The 24,815-nt window shown below is 46.3% G+C and overlaps 1 pseudogene; it reads left to right on the forward strand.

Moving 5' to 3' along the window:
- Window positions 1-14,482, forward strand: part of LOC141055870 (uncharacterized) — a 69,151-nt pseudogene extending 54,669 nt beyond the window's left edge.
- The last annotated feature ends 10,333 nt before the right edge of the window (window positions 14,483-24,815 follow it).

Here is a 24,815-nt window from a genome sequence, read left to right on the forward strand (position 1 = left end):
CTCAAACTGGCATTTCTCCAGCTTGGCGAAGAGAGAATTTGCCCGCAAACGGTCGAAGACCTTGCAGACGTCTCTCCGGTGAGAGGCCAAATCTGGAGAAAAGATGAGAATGTCATCCAGATAGACCACCACCGAGGTGGAAAGCATATCGCGAAAGACGTCATATACGAAGTCTTGGAAGACAGCAGGCGCATTACAGAGGCCGAAGGGCATGACCAGATACTCATAGTGGCCATCCCTGGTATTAAAGGCTGTCTTCCACTCATCTCCTTTGCGTATGCGGATCAGGTTGTACGCCCCCCGTAGATCTAATTTCGTAAAGATCCGCGCCCCTCGCAACCTGTCAAACAACTCAGAGATCAACGGGAGAGGGCATTTGTTTTTTACTGTAATGGCGTTGAGACCTCTGTAGTCAATGCAGGGGCGCAACTCTCCACTCTTCTGCACGAAGAAGAACCCTGCACCAGCCGGCGACACCGATTTTCTGTTAAACCCTCTTGCCAGGTTCTCCCGGATATATTGTGACATAGCCTCCGTCTCCGAGAGAGATAGAGGATACACACGACCTCTAGGAGGTTCCGCGCCTGGCAATAATAGGTCTATCAGACAATCGTAAGGACGTTGCGGCGGAAGCGTCTCCGCTGATTTTTTGGAGAAGACGTCCGCGTACTGCCGGTAGTGTCCAGGAAGCACGGAAAGATCTGCAGGCACCTCCGTGGAGGCTACTTGCACACTGCCCCTCATGCACCTTCCCTCACAATCCTTGCTCCAACCCAGTATATTCCCCGAAGACCAATCTATATCAGGGGAATGACAACGGAGCCACAGAACTCCGAGAAGCACCTGGTCTATGCCATCTGGCAAAATGAACAGGGTCAAGATCTCGTGGTAAGATTGAGAGCCCAAGGGGTGCTGTCTGATGGGTAACCTGATATGGTAAAGGCACACCGTTAATCACCCTGATGATCAAGGGATGGGGCAGTAGCATCAGCGGAATAGCGTGCTTTTGGGTGAAGGACGAAGACATGAAGTTTCCTTCTGCCCTAGAGAAAACCGTGACCTCTACCTCCCAGGTGGAAGCACCGCTATCTAACGTCCCTCGGAATACCGGTTTGGGGGAAAAGGGTTTCATATCAGGTAAACCCCCACCTACTACCATGGTTCGTGAACGCTTTTTCGAATGCTGCGGGCACTTACTAGCCGGGTGACCAAACTGTCGACACCGGTGACAGCGTGCGGAGCCTCGCACCGGACTTGGTTTGGTACCGGTGCGAGACACCTCTGTGGGGTCAAGAGGTTCAGAGAAGGTGGGAGCCATCCTAACCTTCTGTCTGGATTGAGCTCGCTCCAACCCGCGCTCAGTATAACGGAGATCAATGCGGGTGGAGATAGTAATCAGCTCCTCCAGAGTTACGGGAACCTCCCTGTTAGCTAAAGCATCATTGACATGCTCCGCCAAACCCCTCCAGAACACAGGGACAAGTGCCTTATCAGGCCACTCCAACTCGGAAGCCAGTGTCTGAAAACGGACGGCGTAATGGCTGACCGAGAGGGAGCCCTGTGTTAAAGCAAATAGCTGGAGAGAGGTGTCGTGAGTGACCCGTGGTCCCAAAAAGACCTGTTTTAGAGAGGTTAGAAACTGAGCAGCGCTCAGAACCACGAGGTGACCACGCTCCCACAGCGGCGTGGCCCATTCTAACGCCCTGCCCGACAAGAGGGAGATGATAAACCCCACCTTAGCCCGCTCTGTAGGGAATCGCGCGGCCAGTAACTCAAGCTGGATAGAGCACTGGCTCACAAAACCCCTGCAGTAGGCGCTGTCACCAGAGAATTTATCGGGCAACGGGAGGCGGGACAATGTCGGCACAGGCGTGGATGTGGGTACACGCGAGACAGCCTCTGCGACTGCCTGGGCAGCGGCCACTGTAGCATTCACAGCTGAGGTGGAGCTCTCGATAGACGCCAACCTGCCCTCCAGCTGCCGAATGTACTGCTGTAGCTGCTGCAGGTCCGCCATTACTAGCCAGACCCTGGCGCTAGTATAATGTTATGGACGGCGGAACGCACTAAATATTAAATAACGTAAAGTGTGTTTGCGGCCCGAGGTCCACCATGCAGAAGATGTTAACACTGCTGCTAGACAATGGCGGACGTACAATATGACGGTATAACGCACACGGGTTGAACGTCACCCGGGTGCCCTGAGCGATCTCTGTTTAATCACAGAGATGCCTAAGTGTAATAAACACAAAAGGCTGAGCCTGTTAGCGTCATAGGTCTCAGAGAAGTGCACGCACAGTATATGGTCACAGGAGCTGGACCCTAGGCAGGGGGTCAGCGTCCGTCTAGACCTACCATGCGTGCGGCATCGCTACTGCGGATTCCAAGCGGAGCTGCAGACTGCAGCGAGGCGACAGACACTGCCGCTAATCGACAGTGCCCGGTAGCAGGCGCACTGTCGGACGCTAGCACTGTGGAGGATGCTATAGTGGCTTGAGACTTACCACTGGCTGGCGCTGACTCTAAAGCGAAGTCCCTATACACACTTGTAATATCAGAGGGAGGGGATCTTAATGAGTCAAGCTCAGGTACATGCATCCATCATCATTCACACAGTTAGCAACTAGAGACTATACTAGCGCATGGCCGAACCTTTTATAGCCGGGACCTTCCGGAAGCTTCCAACTCCCTGAGATGGACCAATCAGATCACGAGAAGGACTTGGACATGTGACTCCCGATCTCCAATGTTAAATCGTCTCGTGAGCATGCTCAGTAGAGCGACGGGAGGACTTCGCCTCTGAAGTGACTTGCTGCTGGGCAGCCTGCGCTGCTATTGCTGGCCCAGAGGTGGCAGCAACAGTCAAACCCAGAGAGCTAATCTGGGCAGAGCATCTGGGACGCCAAGATTGCTGTGCAGGCTCCCGAGAGGTCGGTGGAGAATGGGAGACCTGTTGTGAACTCATTTTCTCGTTCACCTTTGATGTCCAATGAACTCCCTCTGCTGGTGAAAGGAGGTGGTGAAACTGATTTGGATGGGAGAAACCTGTCACCTGAACAGGTGGATTGCGATTGGACATCCGGAATCTCTGAGTGGATATAAGGCAGCCGACGCTGTTGTGAGTTCATTTTCCCCTTCATTACTGAGGCCCGAGGAACTTCCTCTTCTGGTAAAGAAAGGTAGTGAGCCTGATTGTCAAACACCTGAGGCTGATGATTGTGACTGGCTGAGTGAAGTTACGGACTGGATATAATGCTGCCGACGCCCTTCTGCCCTGCGGGTGATTTCTCTGTGGGATCCTTGGAGACCAGTCTGAATTCCTGCTCCTCCAAAGCTAAGTTTGCTTCTCGGCCTTTTGCTTTTGTGCTTTGACTTTGTTTTTGCTTTGTTTTTCTGGATTTCTGCCATTCCCTGCTGGGGTGTGCTGAATTCATTTAGCTCTGTCTTCTGAAAATACCTGAGTGCTGATTTAGTTGTTGAAGCCTAGCTGCTTCAGGGCCTTTTTCATATCAGCTGGTTGGCTTATGTCTTTGATAGGGTTTTGGCAGATTGCAGACAGCAGCCTTCCTGTCCTTTCCTGTCTAGGTAGTTTTGGGGCCCCGTCTTTGCTCAGTCTATCTTTCTGTCTGTGTTAGTATTTTCATCTTGCTTCACCATCATTATATGTTGGGGGCTGCCTATTGCTTTGGGGTCTGCTCTGGGTCAGTTTAGATTTCCCCTTTCTTTCTTTAGGCCTATGTATTTCTCCGGCTGTGATCGAGGGGTCTAGGGCATCGTAGGAACCCCCCACGGCTACTGCTAGTTGTGTTGATAGGTTCAGGGGTCTGCAATCTGATAGTTGCCAACTTCTCTGGTTTTCTGGACTTAGCTTGTATTTCTGCTTTTGCCTCCTACGGTGACTCATTCATAACAGAATCACCCGCCATACCGCAGATTCTAGGGTACTCTATAGCAGGAAAGAATTGTAAAAAAAAAAAAAAAAGGTGTATATTTTTTCCTCTATATCTCTGAGGCCGTAGGGGGAATTTTTTTTTCTCTCAATGGAGATAAAGCAATTGTCTGATCGTGTGGAGCAGCTCGCTGCGGAAGTGCGGGGAATTTCCGCCTACCTTGCTCATTCATATGCTGCTGAACCAAAGATTCCTACACCTGATGTATTTTTTGGGGATCGGTCTAAATTTTTGAATTTCAAAAATAATTGTAAATTATTTTTTGCCTTGAAGCCTGACTCGTCGGGGAGCTCCGCGCAGCAGGTTAAAATTGTCATCTCTTTGCTGCGTGGCGATCCCCAGGATTGGGCGTTTTCTTTGAAACCAGATGATCCTATTCTGACTAATGTGAACGCATTCTTTCAAGCTTTGGGGTTGTTGTATGACGAACCTAATACCATTGATCAGGCTGAAAAGACCCTGCTGGCATTGAGCCAGTGTCGTGATTCTGCAGAATTGTACTGTCAAAAATTCCGAAAGTGGGTAGTACTTACTACCTGGAATGATAATGCCTTGGCTGCTCTCTTTCGGAAGGAGTTGTCAGAAGCCGTAAAAGATACTATGGTGCGATTTCCTGTTCCCTCTGGTCTTGACGATTCTATGTCATTAGCCATTCAGGTTGATCGGCGTTTGCGCGAACGCAAAGCTGCACGAGAGGTGTTGCCACCTGTTGAACAAATGTCTGAACCTATGCAATGTGATAGAGTTTTTTCCAGAGAGCAGCGTCAGGAGTTCAGAAGGCATAATAAGTTGTGTTTTTTTCTGTGGAGATGCCTCGCATATTATTTCTGTCTGTCCCAAACGAGAGAAATGCTTTACACACACATTTTCTGTTGGGGGTGTTCAACCTAAGTTTCTTCTGGCTATTACTCTGATCTGCTCCCTGTCCACATTTTCCGCCAAGGCGATTCGGGAGCAGCCCTAAACCTAATGGACTTGGATTTTGCTAAACGTTGTGGATTTCCGATGACACCTCTGCAGACGCCTATCCCTTTGAGGGGAATTGATGCTACTCCTTTGGCTAAAAATAAACCCCAGTTTTGGACCCAGGTGGTAATGCGGGTCGCACCAGACCATCAAGAAAATTGCAGATTTCTGGTGTTGCATAATCTGCATGATACTGTTGTTCTGGGGTTTCCCTGGTTACAGATTTATAATCCAGTTTTGGATTGGAAATCTGTGTCTGTGGTGAGTTGGGGTTGTCGGTGTGCCATTTGTGAGGCTCCGGTGTTTTCCACCTCTCCTCAGTCGCATGATGTTCCTGATTATTTGGCGGACTTTTATGATGTATTTAGTGAGAATGAGTCTGCGTCTCTGCCTCCTCATAGGAGTTATGACTGTGCAATTGAACTGAGCCCGGGGTGTAAATTTCCCAAGGGTCGGCTCTTCAATTTATCTGTACCCGAGCACGAGGCTATGCGATCCTATATTAAGGAGGCGTTGGAGAAGGGTCATATTACACCATCCTCGTCACCCTTGGGTGACGGGTTTTTTTTTTTTCTGTAGCCAAAAAGGATGGATCATTAAGACCTTGTATTGATTATCGTGCCCTCAACAAAATTACTGTTAAATATCAGTATCCGTTACCCCTGATTTCTGATCTATTCTCCAGAGTTAAAGGTGCTTGCTGGTTTACCAAGCTTGACCTCAGGGGGGCGTATAATCTTACTCGCATTAAGCATGGGGATGAATGGAAGACGGCGTTTAATACTCCGGAGGGACATTTTGAGTACCTGGTGATGCCTTTTGGGCTCACTAATGCCCCTTCTGTCTTCCAGTGCTTCATAAACGATATTTTCCGAGATTTTGTCGATAAATTTTTGATTATCTATCTGGATGATATTTTGATCTTCTCCAAGGATTGGGATTCTCATGTGGAACATATTCGGACTGTGTTCCGGATCTTGAGGGAGAATTCCCTGTATGTCAAGGGATATAAATGCCTTTTTGGAGTACAGAGGATTTCTTTTTTGGGATTTATTTTGTCCCCGTCAACTATTGAAATGGACCCGGCCAAGGTACAGGCCATTTACGATTGGGTTCAGCCCACTTCTTTGAAGGCCCTCCAGAAGTTTTTGGGTTTTGCTAATTTTTATCGGAAATTTATAGCAAAATTTTCTAGTATTGCCAAGCCATTGACTGATTTGACTAAGAAGGGTGCTGATGTGTTAAATTGGTCTCCGGAGGCTGTTTCTTCCTTTCAGGAGTTGAAGCGAAGATTCACCTCCGCCCCGGTTTTGCGGCAACCTGATGTCTCACTTCCATTCCAGGTAGAGGTGGATGCTTCTGAGATTGGTGCAGGAGCTGTGTTGTCCCAAAAGGATCCTGTAACATCTAAAATGAATCCCTGTGCTTTCTTTTCCCGAAAGTTCTCTCCATCTGAACGTAACTATGATGTGGGGAATAGGGAACTGTTGGCCATGAAATGGGCATTTGAGGAGTGGAGACATTGGTTGGAGGGAACTAAGCATCAAGTCGTGGTCCTCACTGACCATAAGAATTTGATTTACCTAGAGTCGGCTAAGCGCTTGAACCCTAGACAGGCTAGGTGGGCCTTGTTTTTTACACGTTTTGATTCTGTGGTTTCTTTTCTTCCTGGAACAAAAAATGTCAAGGCAGACGCCCTCTCTAGGAGCTTCCTTGCTGATTCTCCTGTGGTGACCAAGCCTGCTACCATCTTAGGCGAAGGGGAAGTTCTTTCTGCCATCTCGCCCGATTTGAGACGTGCTCTGGAAGAGTTCCAGGAGGACAAACCTGAGCGTTGTCCCAGTGGAAAGTTGTATGTTCCTGACCAGTGGAAGAAGAGAGTGATGTCTGAAGTTCATTGCTCTGCTTTGGCTGGTCATCCAGGTATTTTTGGTACTAGAGATCTGGTGAGTCGGTTTTTTTGGTGGCCCTCCTTGTCTCGTGATGTCAGGAATTTTGTGCAGTCCTGTGGGACGTGCTCCCGGTCTAAATCGTGTTCTCGGTCTAGTGGGTTGTTGATGCCTTTGCCTGTCCCCAAGAGGCCATGGACCCATATTTCAATGGATTTCATCTCTGATATGCCTGTCTCTCAGAGGATGACTGTTATTTGGGTGATTTGTGATAGGTTCTCTAAGATGGTTCATCTTGTACCACTCCCTAAGTTGCCGTCTTCCTCTGAGTTGGTGCCCCTGTTTTTACAACAGGTGGTTCGTTTGCACGGGATTCCTGAGAACATTGTATCTGACAGAGGAGTGCAGTTTGTGTCTAGATTTTGGAGAACTTTCTGTTCCAGGCTGGGAATTCAGTTGTCCTTCTCCTCTGCTTTTCACCCTCAGACCAATGGGCAGACAGAGAGAACAAACCAGACCTTGGAGTCATATTTGAGATGTTTTATTTCTGCTGATCAGGATGATTGGGTTTCATTTTTGCCCTTGGCCGAATTTGCTTTGAATAATAGAGCTAGTTCTGCCACTTTGATGTCACCTTTTTTTTGTAACTTTGGGTTTCATCCTCGATTTTCTTCAGGGCAGGTGGAGCCCTCTGCCTGCCCAGGTGTTGACACTGTGGTGGAGAGAATGCACCAGATCTGGGACCAAGTGGTGGATAAGTTATCTCTCTCCCAGGAGAAGGCCCAGCGGTTTTCCAATCGACATAGGACCATTGGTCCCCAGTTTAAGGTTGGTGATATAGTGTGGTTATCATCAAAAAATATTGCTATGAAGGTGGCTTCTCCTAAGTTTAAGCCTAGATTTATTGGACCTTACAAGATTGTGGAGATTATTAATCCGGTCTCTTTTCGTTTGGCTCTTCCTGTCACATTTAAAATCCATAATGTGTTCCATAAATCTTTGTTGAAGAGGTTTGTTGAACCTGTTGTTCCGGGGGTGGCACCTCCAGACCCTGTATTGGTTGAAGGTAACATGGAGTATGAGGTAGAGAAAGTACTGGATTCCCATCTGGCTAGACGGGTACTCCAGTATTTGGTTAAGTGGAAGGGTTATGGTCAGGAGGATAATTCCTGGGTCTCCGCCTCTGATATTCATGCCAAACGATTGGTGCGTGCCTTTCATCGGGCTCACCCTGATCGCCCTGGTGGCATAGTTGAGGGTTCGGTGACCCCTCCTCAAGGGGGAGGTACTGTTGTGAGTTCATTTTCCCCTTCATTACTGAGGCCCGAGGAACTCCCTCTTCTGGTAAAGAAAGGTAGTGAGCCTGATTGTCAAACACCTGAGGCTGATGATTGTGACTGGCTGAGTGGAGTTACCGACTGGATATAATGCTGCCGACGCCCTTCTGCCCTGCGGGTGATTTCTCTGTGGGATCCTTGGAGACCAGTCTGAATTCCTGCTCCTCCAAAGCTAAGTTTGCTTCTCGGCCTTTTGCTTTTGTGCTTTGACTTTGTTTTTGCTTTGTTTTTCTGGATTTCTGCCATTCCCTGCTGGGGTGTGCTGAATTCATTTAGCTCTGTCTTCTGAAACTACTGAGTGCTGATTTAGTTTTTGAAGCCTAGCTGCTTCAGGGCCTTTTTCATATCAGCTGGTTGGCTTATATCTTTGATAGGGTTTTGGCAGATTGCAGACAGCAGCCTTCCTGTCCTTTCCTGTCTAGGTATTTTTGGGGCCCCGTCTTTGCTCAGTCTATCTTTCTGTCTGTGTTAGTATTTTCATCTTGCTTCACCGTCATTATATGTTGGGGGCTGCCTATTGCTTTGAGGTCTGCTCTGGGGCAGTTTAGATTTCCCCTTTCTTTCTTTAGGCCTATGTATTTCTCCGGCTGTGATCGAGGGGTCTAGGGCATCGTTGGAACCCCCCACGGCTACTGCTAGTTGTGTTGATAGGTTCAGGGGTCTGCAATCTGATAGTTGCCAACTTCTCTGGTTTTCTGGACTTAGCTTGTATTTCTGCTTTTGCCTCCTACGGTGACTCATTCATAACACGACGCCCTGTAGGGTTGCTGGTGATTTCTCTGCTCTGAGCTCTGGCCTCCAGTTCAGTTCCTGTCTTCTAAAGCTAAGTTTTGCTCTGTTATTGTTCCATGAGATTTTGTCTGATTTGCTTAGTTTTGTGTTCTGCCAGCCCCGGCTGGGGCTCTGCTGAATTTCCGTTTTTGTCCCTGATCGGTTAAATCTCTTTTGCTCTGTCTTCAGAATATATCGGAGTGCTGATATAGGGATTTTGAAGTCTAGTGACTTCAGGGCCGTTTTTCCTATCAGACGTGTTGGGACATTTTTGGTAGGGTTTTTGCGGGTTGCAGCCAGCATCTTTTCTGTCCTTTCCTATCTAGTTAGTTGGGCCCCATCGTTTGCTCTGCCTGTCTTTCTGTCTGTGTTTGTGTTTTCATCTGTTTTCACCAACAATACATGTTGGGGGCTGTCTATTGCTTTGGAGTCTGCTCTGGGGCCGTTTAGATTTCCCCTTTTCTTTCTTTAGGCCTATTTAGTTCTCCGGCTGTGAAGAGGCGTCTAGGACCACAGTAGGAACGCTCCACGGCTACTTTTAGTTGTTGTGAATAGGATCAGGGGTCTGCAATCCGCTAGCTACCAACCTCTCCGGTTTTCAGGACTTAGCTTGCATTTTTGTTTTTTCCTCCTCCGGTGACTCATTCATAACAGAGACCGCTGAATGCAAGGCTCTGGATTCCTGCTGTGCAGTTGCAGTAACCCGATGCCTAACAGTATTTTAGGGAAAGACTCTGGAGTTGTAGTACATTGCTCTACTGTTCAGAGATACCTACATAAATGTAGCCTTTTGGAAGAGTCATGAGAAGAAAACATCTCCCCTCACCACTCTCACCATAATATCTGCATTAGAAGTATGCAAAATAAATTATGCTGTTGCTTTCCTAGATGTAATGGGAATATTGGTGGAACCACTGTGCCGTGTACCGAGGAGAGCATGGAGGGGTATGACTACCTCTGATGTGGGGGGTTACACTTTGCTCCAGATGGATGCCAGGTGCTACTCCAGGACAGATCTCGGACAAATGTCAGCGGCATTAAAGGGGCAGGTAGTTGGGATGGCCAGGAATGGGTGGACTTTGACAAGTAGAGGCAGGCACTGCAGGAGTACTGGAAGACCAGGCAGATTTAAACAGGTATGTCTGGTATGCAGACTGGCACAGCAGGTACAGGCAGGTATGGCTGATATGCAGACTGGCATGGCAGGTGCTGGAAGGTACAGCTAGTTTACATACTGGCACGGAAGGTGCAGACCGGTACGGCTGATATGCATACTGGCACAGCAGGTGCAGGCAGGTATGGTTGGTATACAGACTGGTAGATGCTGAAAGGCACAAGCAGCGACAGGCAGGAACGATCAAAAACGACGGTACTGGCAGGTACTAGTGGGGTACTGGCAGGTACTAACAGACTGGGGACCTGAGAACTAGAAATTGTGCAGACTACCTGACTAATCATGGTGCTGAGGCTGGGGACACTTTCGGATGACGCTCGCTGTTTCTTCAAGAGACGGGGAGCATATTTACCCAATAAGCACCGTTTCCTGTGATCTGTCAGACATACACAGACTCCAGTAAGCGGTAACAGAACGTGCACGCTGAAGGTCGTGACGGTGAGTTTCCCTGCTGGGAAAGAGGAGTATGGGAAGCATGCAGGGACGTCGGTGTTACACTAGAACCCGATATCTTATTGGATGAATCTGGTTTCTCTCCCTTCTGTGCTGCTGAATGTGCTCATATGGTCCCTACAAGACCAGGTCCAGTCTTTCTGACCAAACTTCACTTTTATGATCGACAACAGTAAATGTGCAGTGAGGGCCAAGTGTGAACTTCTCTTGATTAACAACAGAGTTTCCCTTTATCCTGACTTTTCGAGAGAGAGAGAGAGAGAGAGAGAAAAATTTTTACCACCGCCAGAAAGGATTTCAGGGTTAAATCCCCGGCCAACTTCCTTTCTCCGGGCATGCGCACTGTAAAATGCGGATCCTACAGCCAAAAAAACATTGCAGGGTCCGTCCAGGCATGCCAGCGGACGCAAACATTTTGGCGGATCCGCAAAAAAAAACGTATCCAACGGATGGCCATCCGTCAAGATCCGCCGGTAATGCAACTCAATGGGGAAAAAAACGGATCCGCCCAAAAAATTGGCGGATCCGTTTTTTTCAAAAGCTGCCGGATTTTGACTGATAGTCAAAAACGGAAGTGTGAAAGAGGCCTTAACTATTCAAAAAACATTACACCTGTCCCATGATATATCTCTAAGCTGTGCGTGGCTGACTGCTGTAATATACACTGCTCAAAAAAATAAAGGGAACACTTAAACAACAGAATATAACTCCAAGTAAATCAATCTTCTGTGAAATCAAACTGTCCCCTTAGGAAGCAACACTGTTTGACAATCAATTTCACATGCTGGTGTGCAAATGGAATAGACAACAGATGGAAATTATTGGCAATTATCAAGACACCCTCAATAAAGGAGTGGTTCTGCAAGTGGAGACCACAGACCACATCTCAGTACCAATGCTTTCTGGCTGATGTTTTGGTCACTTTTGAATGTTGGTTGTGCTTTCACACTCATGGTAGCACGAGACAGACTCTGCAACCCACACAAGTGGCTCAGGTAGTGCAGCTCATCCAGGATGGCACATCAATGCGAGTTGTGGCAAGAAGGTTTGCTGTGTCTCTTAGCGTTGTATCCAGAGGCTGGAGGCGCTACCAGGAGACGTGGAGGGAGCCATAGGAGGGCAGCAACCCAGCAACAGGACCGCAACCTCAGCCTTTGTGCAAGGAGGAACAGGAGGAGCACTGCCAGAGCCTTGCAAAATGACCTCCAGCAGGCCACAAATGTGCATGTGTCTGCACAAACAGTTAGAAACGGACTCCATGAGGATGGTCTGAGTGCCCAATGTCCACAAATGGTTGTTCACTTTATGTGTATTATACATTTATCATGGATGTCATTAGGAATTAGCTCTTATGACAATTTAATTCTTGATTTGAGCCCCAGGCTCTTTTGTTATGCATTGTTTATGAGCAATTTTTGACCTAATAGTGCTGTTTGGATCATATTCCCTACATTTTCTGGTGTATTTTTTTTTACCTCTGGCATTTTTTGTGAAATTCCCTTGTCTTATTTTAATATTTGTTTAGGTTTAATAAATTATTGATTTTAATAATTTACTGATTTGCCTATGCCTTTTTTCCCTGCATAATTCATCGCAGGGGATGATATATTGTAATGCCAAATACATGTATAATAAATGTGGTTTTGGCACACTGCAATTCTCAGAATCGATTTTGGGAGAGCGGATACTGCTGGATTGGTTTATGGAAGTTATGTTGCTTTTCAAGAGCCTTTGAGACACTAATAATGTGGAAACCTCTGTTATCCACTAACAGATCATGGACCTCAGTGGGGGCTTGTTTTTTGTGAGCTGAGTAGAAGTTTTTATTGGTATTATTTACGCTTATATAACATTGTTTTGGAGTTTTTGTATTCCATATTTGGAAGCAAAATTAACAAAGTTGAACACCACGCTCTACTGGTTCATCCTATGAAGTTTCTATTAGACTGTGAATTCTCATTGTCATGGTGAAAAATTATTTTTTGTTTACTTAACTTGTCACTTTTACCGACAATTTAAGTAGACATGTTCAAAATATAAAATTTTATGATATTTTATTCAAAAATAATATTTGGTTTTATTCTTAGCAGATGACTGTACCAGGAGATCAGATGGACAGCTGACATCTTCAATTCTTAAATCAGATGATCTTGAGATCCCACAGGATACAATTGAAGTAAATGCCGTTACTCCAGATATGCCATCATCCCTTCACAGCAAAGATTTGACATCGGATTCTAAGAATCAGGTCCTGTCTTCTGATTCATTATCGACTACAAAGGAAAATCAAAGTCACAAAATAAGCAAGAAAAAACAAACTTCTCTTAAAGCAAAGAAGCCATTTTCACATTCAGAATATGGACACACTTTTCCTCTCGAAAAGTCTTTTCTTATAGAACAAAAACATCACAGAGTGGAGAATAGATTTTCTTGTCCCAAGTGTGGGAGATGTTTTAACCAGAAATCAGTTTTTGTTAAGCACCAGAGAACTCACACAGGGGAGAAGCCTTTTTCATGTTCAGAATGTGGGAAATGTTTTATCCAGAAATGGAATCTTGTAATACACCAAAGAACTCACACAGGGGAGAAGCCTTTTTCATGTTCAGAATGTGGGAAATGTTATAACCATAAATCAGCTTTGGTTAAGCACCAGAGAAACCATACAGGGGAGAAACCTTTTTCATGTTCAGAATGTGAGAAATGTTTTAACCAGAAATCAGCTTTAGTTAAGCACCAGAGAACCCACACAGGGGAGAAGCCTTTTTTCTGTTCAGAATGTGGGAAATATTTTAAACAAAAATGGAATCTTGTTATACACCAAAGTTCTCACACAGGAAAGAAGCCATTTTCATGTTTAGAATGCGGGAAATGTTTTAACCAGAACTCGGCTTTACTTAAGCACCAAAGAACCCACACAGGGGAGAAGCCTTTTCCATGTTCAGAATGTGGGAAATGTTTTAACCAAAAATCTGATTTTGTTAAGCATCAGAGAATACACACAGGGGAGAAGCCTTTTTCCTGCTCACAATGTGGAAAATGTTTCAATCGGAAAGCGCATCTTGATAGCCACCAGAGAACTCACACAGGAGAAAAACCTTTTTCATGTTTAGAATGTGGGAAATGTTTTAACCAGAAATCACATCTTAATAGCCACCACAGAACCCACACAGGGGAGAAGCCTTTTTCCTGTTCAGAATGTGGGAAATGTTTTAAGCAAAAATCAGATTTAGTTAAGCATCAGAGAATTCACACAGGGAAGAAGCCTTTTTCCTGTTCAGAATGTGGGAAATGTTTTAAACAGAAATCAGATTTTGTTAAACACCAGAGAACCCACACAGGGGAGAAACCATTTTCATGTTCAGATTGTGGGAAATGTTTTGTGAAGAAATCATCTCTTCTTATTCACCTAAGAATTCACACAGGGGAGAAGCCTTTTTCATGTTCTTAATGTGGGAAATGTTTTACACGGAAATGAACTCTTATTAAAACTTAGAGAAGTCACACAGGAGAGAAACCTTTTTCATGTTCAGAATGTTGGAAATATTTTAATCAAAAATTGTGCCAGCCCTGCTCCAGCGATGTCGGCACTCGCATTCCCGGGACTCATGTGAGGCTGTTATATCACACGAGCCCAGCACCCAATCAGCATCGGCATCACTGCTCTCGCCTTCGGAACATTGAACATCAGCAGGAAGCCAGAACTGTGGCTGCTTACTCTTATTGTTTGATATGTCTGAAGGTCAGGCTCACATGATATAACAACGTCACAATCCCCAGAAATGCAAGTGCTACACAGCTGGAACAGCGCAGGTATGGGAGATTTGTATAGCTTTTTAAACACGTGGTCAAAACTGTTGGTATCCCTTGTTTAATGACAGAAAAACCCACAATGGTCACAGAAATAACTTGAATCTGACAAAATTAATAATAAATAAAAATTCTATGAAAATGAACAAATGAAAGTCAGACATTGCTTTTTAGCCATGCTTCCACTTAATTAGAAAAATAAAAATAAAACTCATGAAATAGGCCTGGACAGAATTGATGGTACCTCTAACTTAATATTTTGTTGCACAACCTTTTGAGACAATTACTGCAATCAAACGATTTCTGTAACTGTCAATGAGACTGAGACCAAGCTTTCTGACACTGGGCAGCACATTTTTCTCTAGAATCCCTTGACCGCCTTGAGATTTCATTGTACACTGCACAGATTCTAGACACTCTGTGCTAAATGCAGCAAAGCAGCCCCAGAACATAACAGAGCCTCCTCCATGTTCCATAGTAGGGACAGTGTTCTTTTCTTGATATGCCTCATTTTTCCATCTGTGAGCATATAGCTGATGTGCCTTGCCAAAAAAGTTCCATTTTTGTCTCATCTATCCTTAGGACATTCTCCCAGAAGTATTGTGGCTTGTTAACATTTAGTTTGAGAAATTCCAGTCTGGCTTTTTTATGATTTTTTTGTTTTATCAACAATGGTGTCCTCCTTGGTCCTCTCCCATGAAGTTCACTTTAAATAAAAGAAACAAAACAGGGCGCATCCACAGTGTGAAACCTTTAAAACACAATTGTAATGGTGAGGCAAGGAGAGACTCACCTGATAGGGTTGTGAAACTTCGGTTACAACACCTACAAACGCATAAAACAGCTGCTGCAGTCTGTACAGGGTCCAAAGACTTGTAAGTGAAGATGGCTTTAAGGTGCAATGATACACTGCGCTGCTGTAGGTATAATTCAAGGAACTTTATTGGTGCCTACGCGTTTCCTGAGCTGTCCCAGCTCACTTCATCAGGGCAACTGGCCATAACCCTTCCATTTGACCAGGTACTGGAGTCTCCGTCTAGCCAAACGAGAATCCAATATTTTCTCTACCTCATACTCCAAATTACCTTTATCCAATACAGGGTCAGGAGGCACCGCCATGGGAACTACTGGCTCTACAAACCTCTTCAACAAGGATTTATGGAACATGTTATGAATCTTAAACGTAACTGGAAGAGCCAAGCGGAAAGAAACGGGATTAAGGATTTCCTAGAAAAAATCAACCACATCCATCAGGATATCTCAGCCCTATCTCCTCAGTGCCTGGATCCCCTTCCCTGCCGCACCTCAAGCTCACTAGACATCTTTGAGCCTGTTTCAGAAGAAGAAGTTTCCAAGCTCCTCGCTTCTGCTCGGCCTACAACCTGCAACAGTGACCCTATTCCTTCACAGCTCCTGCAGTCTCTCTCACCAGTGGTCACCACTCACCTGACTAAAATATTTAACCTCTCTCTTTCTTCAGGTATATTTCCCTCCTCATTTAAACATGCCATCATAACCCCTTTACTTAAAAAGCCATCCCTGGACCAGAACTGCACTGCTAACTACAGACCTGTCTCTAACCTTCCCTTCATCTCTAAACTCCTGGAACGCCTGGTCCACTCCCGTCTAATCCGCTATCTCTCGGATAACTCTCTTCTCGACCCCTTACAATCTGGTTTCCGCTCTTTACACTCTACTGAAACTGCCCTCACTAAAGTCTCTAATGATTTAATAACAGCTAAATCGAAAGGTCATTGCTCCCTGCTGATTCTCCTGGATCTCTCTGCCGCATTTGACACTGTGGATCACCAGCTCCTCCTCACTATGCTCCGCTCTATAGGCCTCAAGGACACAGCCCTCTCCTGGTTCTCCTCCTACCTCTCCGACCGCTCCTTCACTGTATCTTTTTCCGGCTCCTCTTCCTCTTCTCGTCCCCTTACTATTGGGGTCCCGCAGGGCTCAGTCCTAGGCCCCCTCCTCTTCTCTTTATACACTGCCCCTATTGGACAAACAATCAGCAGATTTGGGTTCCAGTATCATCTCTATGCTGATGACACCCAATTATACACGTCTTCCCCTGACATCACCCCTACCCTAATTCAAAATACCAAGGATTGTCTGTCTGCTGTCTCTAGCATCATGTCCTCCCTCTATCTGAAACTAAATCTCTCTAAAACTGAACTTCTTGTGTTTCTCCCCTCTACTAACCTCACTCTACCTAACATCGAAATAACCCTGGAGGGTTCAACCATAACTCCCAAGCAGCATGCCCGCTGTCTTGGGGTCATATTCGACACTGAACTTTCCTTTACTCCGTACATCCGATCACTTAGTCGCTCTTGTCACCTGCATCTTAAAAACATCTCCAGAATCCGACCTTTTCTCACCTTTGAAACTGCTAAGACTCTTACTGTCGCTCTTATTCATTCTCGTCTGGACTACTGCAACTCTCTTCTGATCGGTCTCCCTCTTACCAAACTTTCTCCTCTCCAATCCATCTTGAATGCGGCAGCCAGGGTCATATTTCTGTCCAGCCGCTTCACCGATGCCTCCATCTTGTGCCAGTCATTACACTGGCTACCTATTCGCTACAGGGTCCAGTATAAACTCATCTCTCTCACCCACAAAGCTCTCCACTGTTCTGCACCGCCTTATATCTCCTCTCTCATCTCTGTCTATCGCCCTACACGTGCCCTCCGTTCTACAAATGACCTAAGACTAACATCCCCCGTAATCCGAACCTCGCACCTCCGTCTCCAAGACTTCTCTCGTGCTGCTCCAGCTCTCTGGAATGCACTTCCCCAGACGATCAGACTGATACCTAGCCCTGACCTATTCAAGCGCGCTTTGAAAACCCATCTCTTCAAAGAAGCCTATCACATCAACTACTCAGCAAGCTAACTTTGCCCTGTTCCCTCCTTCCAAATATTATTCTGAATCTGCACCCTACTATTCATCTGTCTCCACACCCTTCATGCACATGATAACTGCACTTGATACTTGTCTATTGCACTTAAACACACGGGCTGATGACCGGATCATGCAGCTTTATATGAAAATCCCTATTATAATTGCCAGACCTGAATTAACAAGCATTTCTCACCTACTGTGTCCCCCCATTTCCTTGTAGATTGTAAGCTTGCGAGCAGGGACCTCACTCCTAATGTCATTGTTTGAATTGTCTTAACTTGTATTGAATTTATTGTCTGTACATGTCCCCGCTTAATTGTAAAGTGCTGCGGAATATGTTGGCGCTATATAAATAAAAATTATTATTATTATTATTATTATTATTTCCAAAATCTTATAAGGTCCAATGAATCTTGGCTTGAAATTTGGAGACTCAACCTTCTTAGGAATATTCTTTGAAGACAACCAAACCACATCACCCACTTTAAACCGGGGACCAATAGTCCTATGTCAGTTGGAAAACCATTGGGCTTTTTCCTGAGAGTGGTACAACTTATCCACCACTTGGTCCCAAATCTGCTGCATTCTCTCTACCACAGAATCCACACTTGGGCAGGCCGAAGATTCCACCTGCCCTGAAGAAAATCGAAGATGAAACCCAAAGTTACAGAAAAAGGGCGACATCAAAGTGGCAGAACTAGCCCTAATGTTTAGCGCAAATTCGGCCAAGGGCAAAAATGAGACCCAGTTATCCTGATCAGCAGATATGAAACATCTCAAATAAGATTCCAAAGTCTGGTTTGTTCTCTCAGTCTGCCCATTGGTCTGAGGATGAAATGCAGAGGAGAAAGATAACTGAATTCCCAGTTTGGGACAAAAGCTCTCAAAAATCTGGAAACAAACTGGACTCCTCTGTCCGACACTTTTGGAACCATCCATCATTCGCCTCCATCACCTCGTCTGGTAGAGTGGCCCCTTTGTCGGACCACCCCCATCCCCGGCGGTCTGTATGGTGTTGCAATTTCCTGACACCCATACCTTCTGTATGGTGTGACTCTTTGTTACCATGTCCACTACAGGGTCTCCCTCCTAGGTCACTTCACCACTGAGCTAATAGAGGAGTCACTACTTCTAACTCTTCCATCAGGCCACCTTCGGTTGTCTCTCTGTTGGCCATTTCTCGTATTGTCTTTGTTACCCAGAGAACAGTAATTCCATTTATCTTCAGGTTGTGTACTTCCACCCTTTAAAGAACCCCTTTGTCTCTCTATACCTCGGGTTGAAAGTGGCCGCCATCTTCTTCGCATTTCCTGCAGCTGTTTATTAATTTGCAGTCTCTCAAGACTTAGCTGCTCTACCTCTCCCAGGTACGCCATACGATATTCCAGGAGTATTCGGATTAAGGCTCTCCATTGATCCGACAATGAAGAATGGAACCAACCCACCTTCACCAGCTACCTGGGCTTCGTCATCAGCTGGAATCCTCACTCTCGCCACACCAGACTTTTCTATGATTCCCTGCACTACTCTTCCAAGTTTCCCAATAACTTTTCTCACCAGATTGCTAGACGCTTGAACAATGTCCTCCACCAATTCCAACCAACTTTGAGCTTTTTTTGCACGCCCCAGACGTCGTGCGGCTTCCTAATTCTCAACAGGACTATCCGTTTTGTGCAAAGACAGTGTAGGTGCATGTCACTCAGGATAGTCACCCGCTTCACTGTGACTTCCCTAGTGAACAGTATAAAAAACTATTTAGTCTCGGGCACCCAGTACACATTACACGCTTCCACCGCCTTCCTAAATTCCTCATGCACAGCCTCACTGGCAAATGAACCACCAGTCTGCTCTCGATGACCTTTGTGGGTTTTCACTCCACCTGCGCTCTCTGGGATTTCTCCTCCTACCGCGATCTCTGCTGATGGATCTCCACCATCATAATGTGTCAGTTTTATTTTCAGCACGTCATCAACTACCTCTGTGCTGGGGTTTGTCAGTGGTAAAGTAACCACCTTATCAAGAACATTAACCTTGTTGGCACCTGATCATGTCTCTTCTTCATCCCTCTTCTAGGAGAGTGTCGCCTGTCCTGCCTTTTTGCAGCCGACGTGTCCCTGGCGACGAAAGGAAGACTTGCCATTTTTACTCGGGTCCTCCTTACCGCACACTCTTTCCCTTGTGTCACAGTCTGAATGGGAGTCACCACTACTCATCCTGTCATCCAGGAACAGCAAGTCCCCACTTAAAGGGAATCTGTCACCTATTGTTTGGCCTAGAAGATGCGGCGACCGCCATCAGGGGCTCATCTACAGCATTCTGTAATGCTGTAGATAAGCCTCTGATGTAACCTGAAGGATAAGAAAAACGAGTTAGATTATACTCACCCCGAGGATCCGGTACGGTCCGATAGGTGTCGCGGTCCGGTACGGCGCCTCCCATCTTCTAGAGATGACATCCTCCTCCTTACTTCTGCCTAGGCTCCTGCGCAGGCGCACTTACTCTGCCCTGTTGAGGGCAGAGTAAAGTACTGCAGTGCTCAGGTGCCGGACCTCTCTGACCACTCCCGGCGCCTGCACACTGCAGTACTTTACTCTGCCCTCAACAGGGCAGAGTAAGTGCGCCTGCGCAGGAGCCACGGCAGAAGTAAGAAGAAGGACGACATCGCTACAAGATGGGAGGCGCCACACCGCGACACCCACCGCACCCGACCCCTCTCCCCAGTGAGTATAATCTATCTTGTTTTTCTTATCTTTCAGGTTACATTGGGGGCTTATCTACAGCATTACAGAATACTGTAGATTAGCCCCTGATGGCGGTGGCCGCAGATCATAGCCCAAAAATGGGGTGACAGAATCCCTTTAAACAGGTGTCGGACCCCACTACTGGAGCTTCCCTGTTTTCAAAAGTCACACTGGTAATCACCTCTGCTAAGTCCCAGGGTTGGTCAGACCCACATTTCTGTCCGGTCATCCCTAACTCTAGACTATCGACCTTAGAGGGTGCTACCTTCTCTTTATGCATCCCACCACCAGGAACCCCTACAGCCTCCTGCCTTGGTGGAGCTCCTTTAGGGTCACTCCAGCTCCCTTCTGAGCAATCAGACACTCCCCTTTCCTCCCACAAGTCCCAAAAAAAATTTAAAGTCCACTCCTGATCGATTACAATAGGATACGGCAAGTCCAGGACTACAGGGACGTCATGGCTGGTAATGATCGTGGGCATCTCAATGATTACCCTGGACACCAGATAATCCCTAGGGACCCCATGGATGCAGTGGACTTCCATCTTCCTTCTGGGAATCAGATAGACAGGAAGTGTGGCAGTCACCAGGGTCGCCATGCTCCCTGAGTCCAGAAGTCTATTCACACTCTCTCCATTGACCTCCACAGTACACCTCTGTGACATCTTGTCAGATGGATAGACAGTACTTTATCCGGAACATACGCTGTTCAAGCGTTGTCCTTCAGCGCATTCGCCTTCTTCCTTTTTTGGGCCACAACCCCTATTTGGGTTGTCACCCCCTTTTGGGACTCAACCCCATTTGGGTCAGCTCTCCCTTTTGGGACTCCACCCCCTTTTGGGTAACTATCCCTCCTTGGGGTGCATGCCGTGGCCTCCCCATGGCCCTCTCAGGCCCCTCACCCCCTGTGCACGGCAGTCTATCTGCCCCACTCCGCACCACTCCGCAAGGCTTTTCCTGCCTCTGCAAGGCTCCGCACCACTCTGCACAGCTCCGCAAGGCTTTGCCTCTCTCTGCACAGCTTTGCAAGGCTCCACACTGCTATCCACGGCTCCGCAAGGCTTGCCCCTCTCTGCACGGCTCCGCACCGCTCTTCACTGCTCTGCAAGGCTCTGGACCTCTCTTCACGGCTCCGCACCGCATTGCAGATTTCATGGACCCGCCGATCCACAGCAAGTTGCCTGGAATTCGTGGACCTGATGATCCACAGCATGCCGCCCGGAGTTTGTGGATCCGCCGATCCACAGCAGTCACCTGCTGTAATCCTCCCAGGTGTCATGGTTTGAACAGGGTTCTTGCCCTGCACTCACAGGGTTAAGTGTTCGTGGCCTCTTTCTGGATCTGGGAGGGGTATTTATACTCACTCTTTACCAGGGTTCTCTGTCAGCTATACTGTTGTTCTGGTGTGTCTGACCCCTGGTGTGCGTGTATTCTGCGTTGCTTGTTTGATTCCCGTGTATGACCCGGCCTGTTCCCTCACTCTGTACTCCGTCTCTCGCTTTCGTACTACTGTCTTCTCCGGTTCTGACCTCCTGGCTTGGCTATCGTTACTCCGTTACAGTTTGTCCATATTGTACCGTCTATTGCCCGTTCTGGTTTTCTGACCTATTGCTACGTCCTGACTATCCTTTCTGTCTAAACCCCGTGGTACTGTATTGCTATCTGGTGCTTTGACCCTGGCTTCGTCTGGTTTCTGTCTCTGTCTATGCCCCTTGGTAACATTGCCCCGTAGTTACCTTTCTAGGAGTTTCCCTGCAGCTCCTAGATCTGTGGAGCTTAGGCCACGCCCCCAGCAGTCATGTGCTTCAGGTCCTGATACTCTGAAGCACGCATCGTCACCGCTGCTGCCCTGCTCCACAGGTATCTGTGAGTACTGTCTTTGTACTCAGGACACCCGCACTGGCACAGTGAGCAAGTGCAGTGCGGTGTTCCTGACACCAGGTACCTCCTGGACCGATGCCTGCATTTTCCACCAACTGACGCTTCTCCACAGGGTCGGACTGTGGTGTCTGTGGCCCACCAGGGGAATGGACTCTAGGGGCCCACCCTACAGCTATATACAAATATCTGTCAGTCATTATCCCCATTATAGTGGAGCATGAGCTGTAAAATACAGGCGACTCCTGTACATCTACTGTGCGCCACCACAATTGGGATGTATAATTACAGTAGTTTACATTAATGGGGTTCTTTGGTTAGAACAAGTTATCACCGATCCATGGGCTCCACAGGATAGGTGATCGCTTAGGTCCGACCATTAGAAACTGCACCGATCGGAAGAATGAAAAAGTTTTATCGTTGATAGGACACTTATTTTAAAATGGAGCGGCAGGTGGAATATCTGACCGCAGCTCCATTCATTCTCTTTGGAGCGTCTACAAAAAAAAGTGGAGCCACTGAGGGAAAGAATGGATCAGTGGTCAAGTCGGACATGCCACTCCAGTCTAATGGGGATAAAAAGTTCCACATTTTGCTGAATGGGTCCAAGTAGTCAGACCCCCACCAATCAATACGTTATCATTTATCCTGTGGAGAGATGATTACTTTTTTCCACAGGAAACCCCCTGTAAGTGCATCTCTGCCGCTGTGTACACAGTATTTAATCTCTAGTTGAAATAAAGAATCTTCTCCTAAATAATATCAGAGAGAACAAATGACCGCCATACACAACACAATCCACTATACCAAGACCAATACCACCACATACAGGAAGAAATACCAAAACACCATGATCACACCACATGGAGACCGAATAATACTACATACAAGGGACAAATACCACCACACCATGACCAGACCACATATTACCACCACATAGTGACCGAATAATATGACATATTACCAGCATATAGGGAACAAATAATACCACATACAAGGAGAAATACTGCAACACCGTGACCAGACCACAAATTACCACCACATAGTGACCGAATACTACAATACTGATTATGAATACAAACCACAATACTAACAATACTTATTACCACCAGTGACATTATACACAGTACCTCTGTATAAAGTGTCAGCGTACAGGTAATACAGTGATCACCAGTGACATTATACACAGGAGCTCTGTATATAGTGTCAGTGTACCGGTAATGCAGTAATCACTGCTGACATTATACACAGGAACTCTCTATATAGTGTCAGTGTACAGGTAATACCAGTGACATTATACACAGGAGATCTGTATATAGTGTCAGTGTACAGGTAATACAGTGATCACCAGTGACATTATACACAGGATCTCTGTATATAGCATACAGTGTACAGATAATACAGTGATCACCAGTGACATACACAGGAGCTCTATATATAGTGTCAGTGAACAGGTAATGCAGTAATCACTGCTGACATTATACATAGGAACTCTATATATAGTGTCAGTGTACATGTAATATAGGGATCACCAGTGACATTATACACAGGAACTCTGTATATAGTGTCAGTGTACAGGTAATACCAGTCACATTACACACAGGAGCTCTGTATATAGTGTCAGTGTACAGGTAATACAGTGATCACTAGTGACATTATACACAGGACCTCTGTATATAGCATATAGTGTACAGGTAATACAGTGATCACCAGTGACTTTATACACAGGAGCTCTGTATATAGTGTCAGTGTACAGGTAATACAGTAATCACTGGTGACATTATACACAGGAACTCTATATATAGTGTCAGTGTAAAGGTAATACAGGGATCACCAGTGACATTGTACACAGGACCTCTGTATATAGCATATAGTGTGCAGGTAATACAGTGATCACTAGTAACATTATACAAAGGAGCTCTGTACACAGTATATAATGTATAGTGTGTGTGGGCATGTAATACACTGACTCACCAGTGACGTCTGTAGTTGAAGTCCTTCATCTTTGCTTTTCTTCAACCAGCACAGACCATCACTGCTTCCAGCCAGGACTCGTCTCTGCAAAAAAAAACACAGTCATCAATAGCTGATCGCTTCCAGAGCATTTTCCTTACTTTTTCCCTGACTTCTACACTATGCCAGATGAAGAAGAAAAGCAACGTAGTACCGCCCTGCACAGTAAAAAGATCCCCTTTTGTTCTTTCCATGGAAAACCATTTCCTAAAAAGTAAATTATATTACAGTAGTAAATTGTCCCTAATTGGACCCTAAAGAAATTATGTTCCCCACTTGTCACCATCAACTAATATAGCATGTTTCTCATTCTGGCCCCCAAACAGTAATAAAGTCCCTCATCCTGGCCCCCTTTATTTAATAATCTCACCCAGCCTGAACCCCTATGTCCCTTGTCCAGACTGGCCCCCAGATATCCATCCCGCTTCCCCAGGTATACATACTGGCCCTCATATGTCCCTTGTCCTGCCTCACCATATATCTCTCCTGGACTTGCATATATCCTTCCTGGTCCCTTGTCCTGGCCCCACATATATGCAACCTGCCCCCCCAGGCACACTCTTGGCATTCTCTTGATGAGCTTCAAGAGGTAGTCACCGGAAATGGTTTTCACTTCACAGGTGTGCCCTGTCAGGTTTAATAAGTGGGATTTCTTGCCTTATAAATGGGGTTGGGACCATCAGTTGTGTTGTGCAGAAATCTGGTGGATACACAGCTGACAGTCCTACTGAATAGACTGTTAGCTGCTTTTTTCTTGCCATAATACAAATTCTAAGTAAAGAAAAACGAGTGGCCATCATTACTTTAAGAAATGGAGGTCAGTCAGTCTGAAAAATTGGGAAAACTTTGAAAAAGTCCCCAAGTGCAGTGGCAAAAACCATCAAGCGCTACAAAGAAACTGGCTCACATGAGGACCACGCCAGGAAA

The sequence above is a fragment of the Dendrobates tinctorius genome, unplaced genomic scaffold (assembly GCF_039654945.1).
Source record: "Dendrobates tinctorius isolate UK_male_01 unplaced genomic scaffold, ASM3965494v1 ptg000192l, whole genome shotgun sequence".
NCBI lineage: Eukaryota > Metazoa > Chordata > Amphibia > Anura > Dendrobatidae > Dendrobates > Dendrobates tinctorius.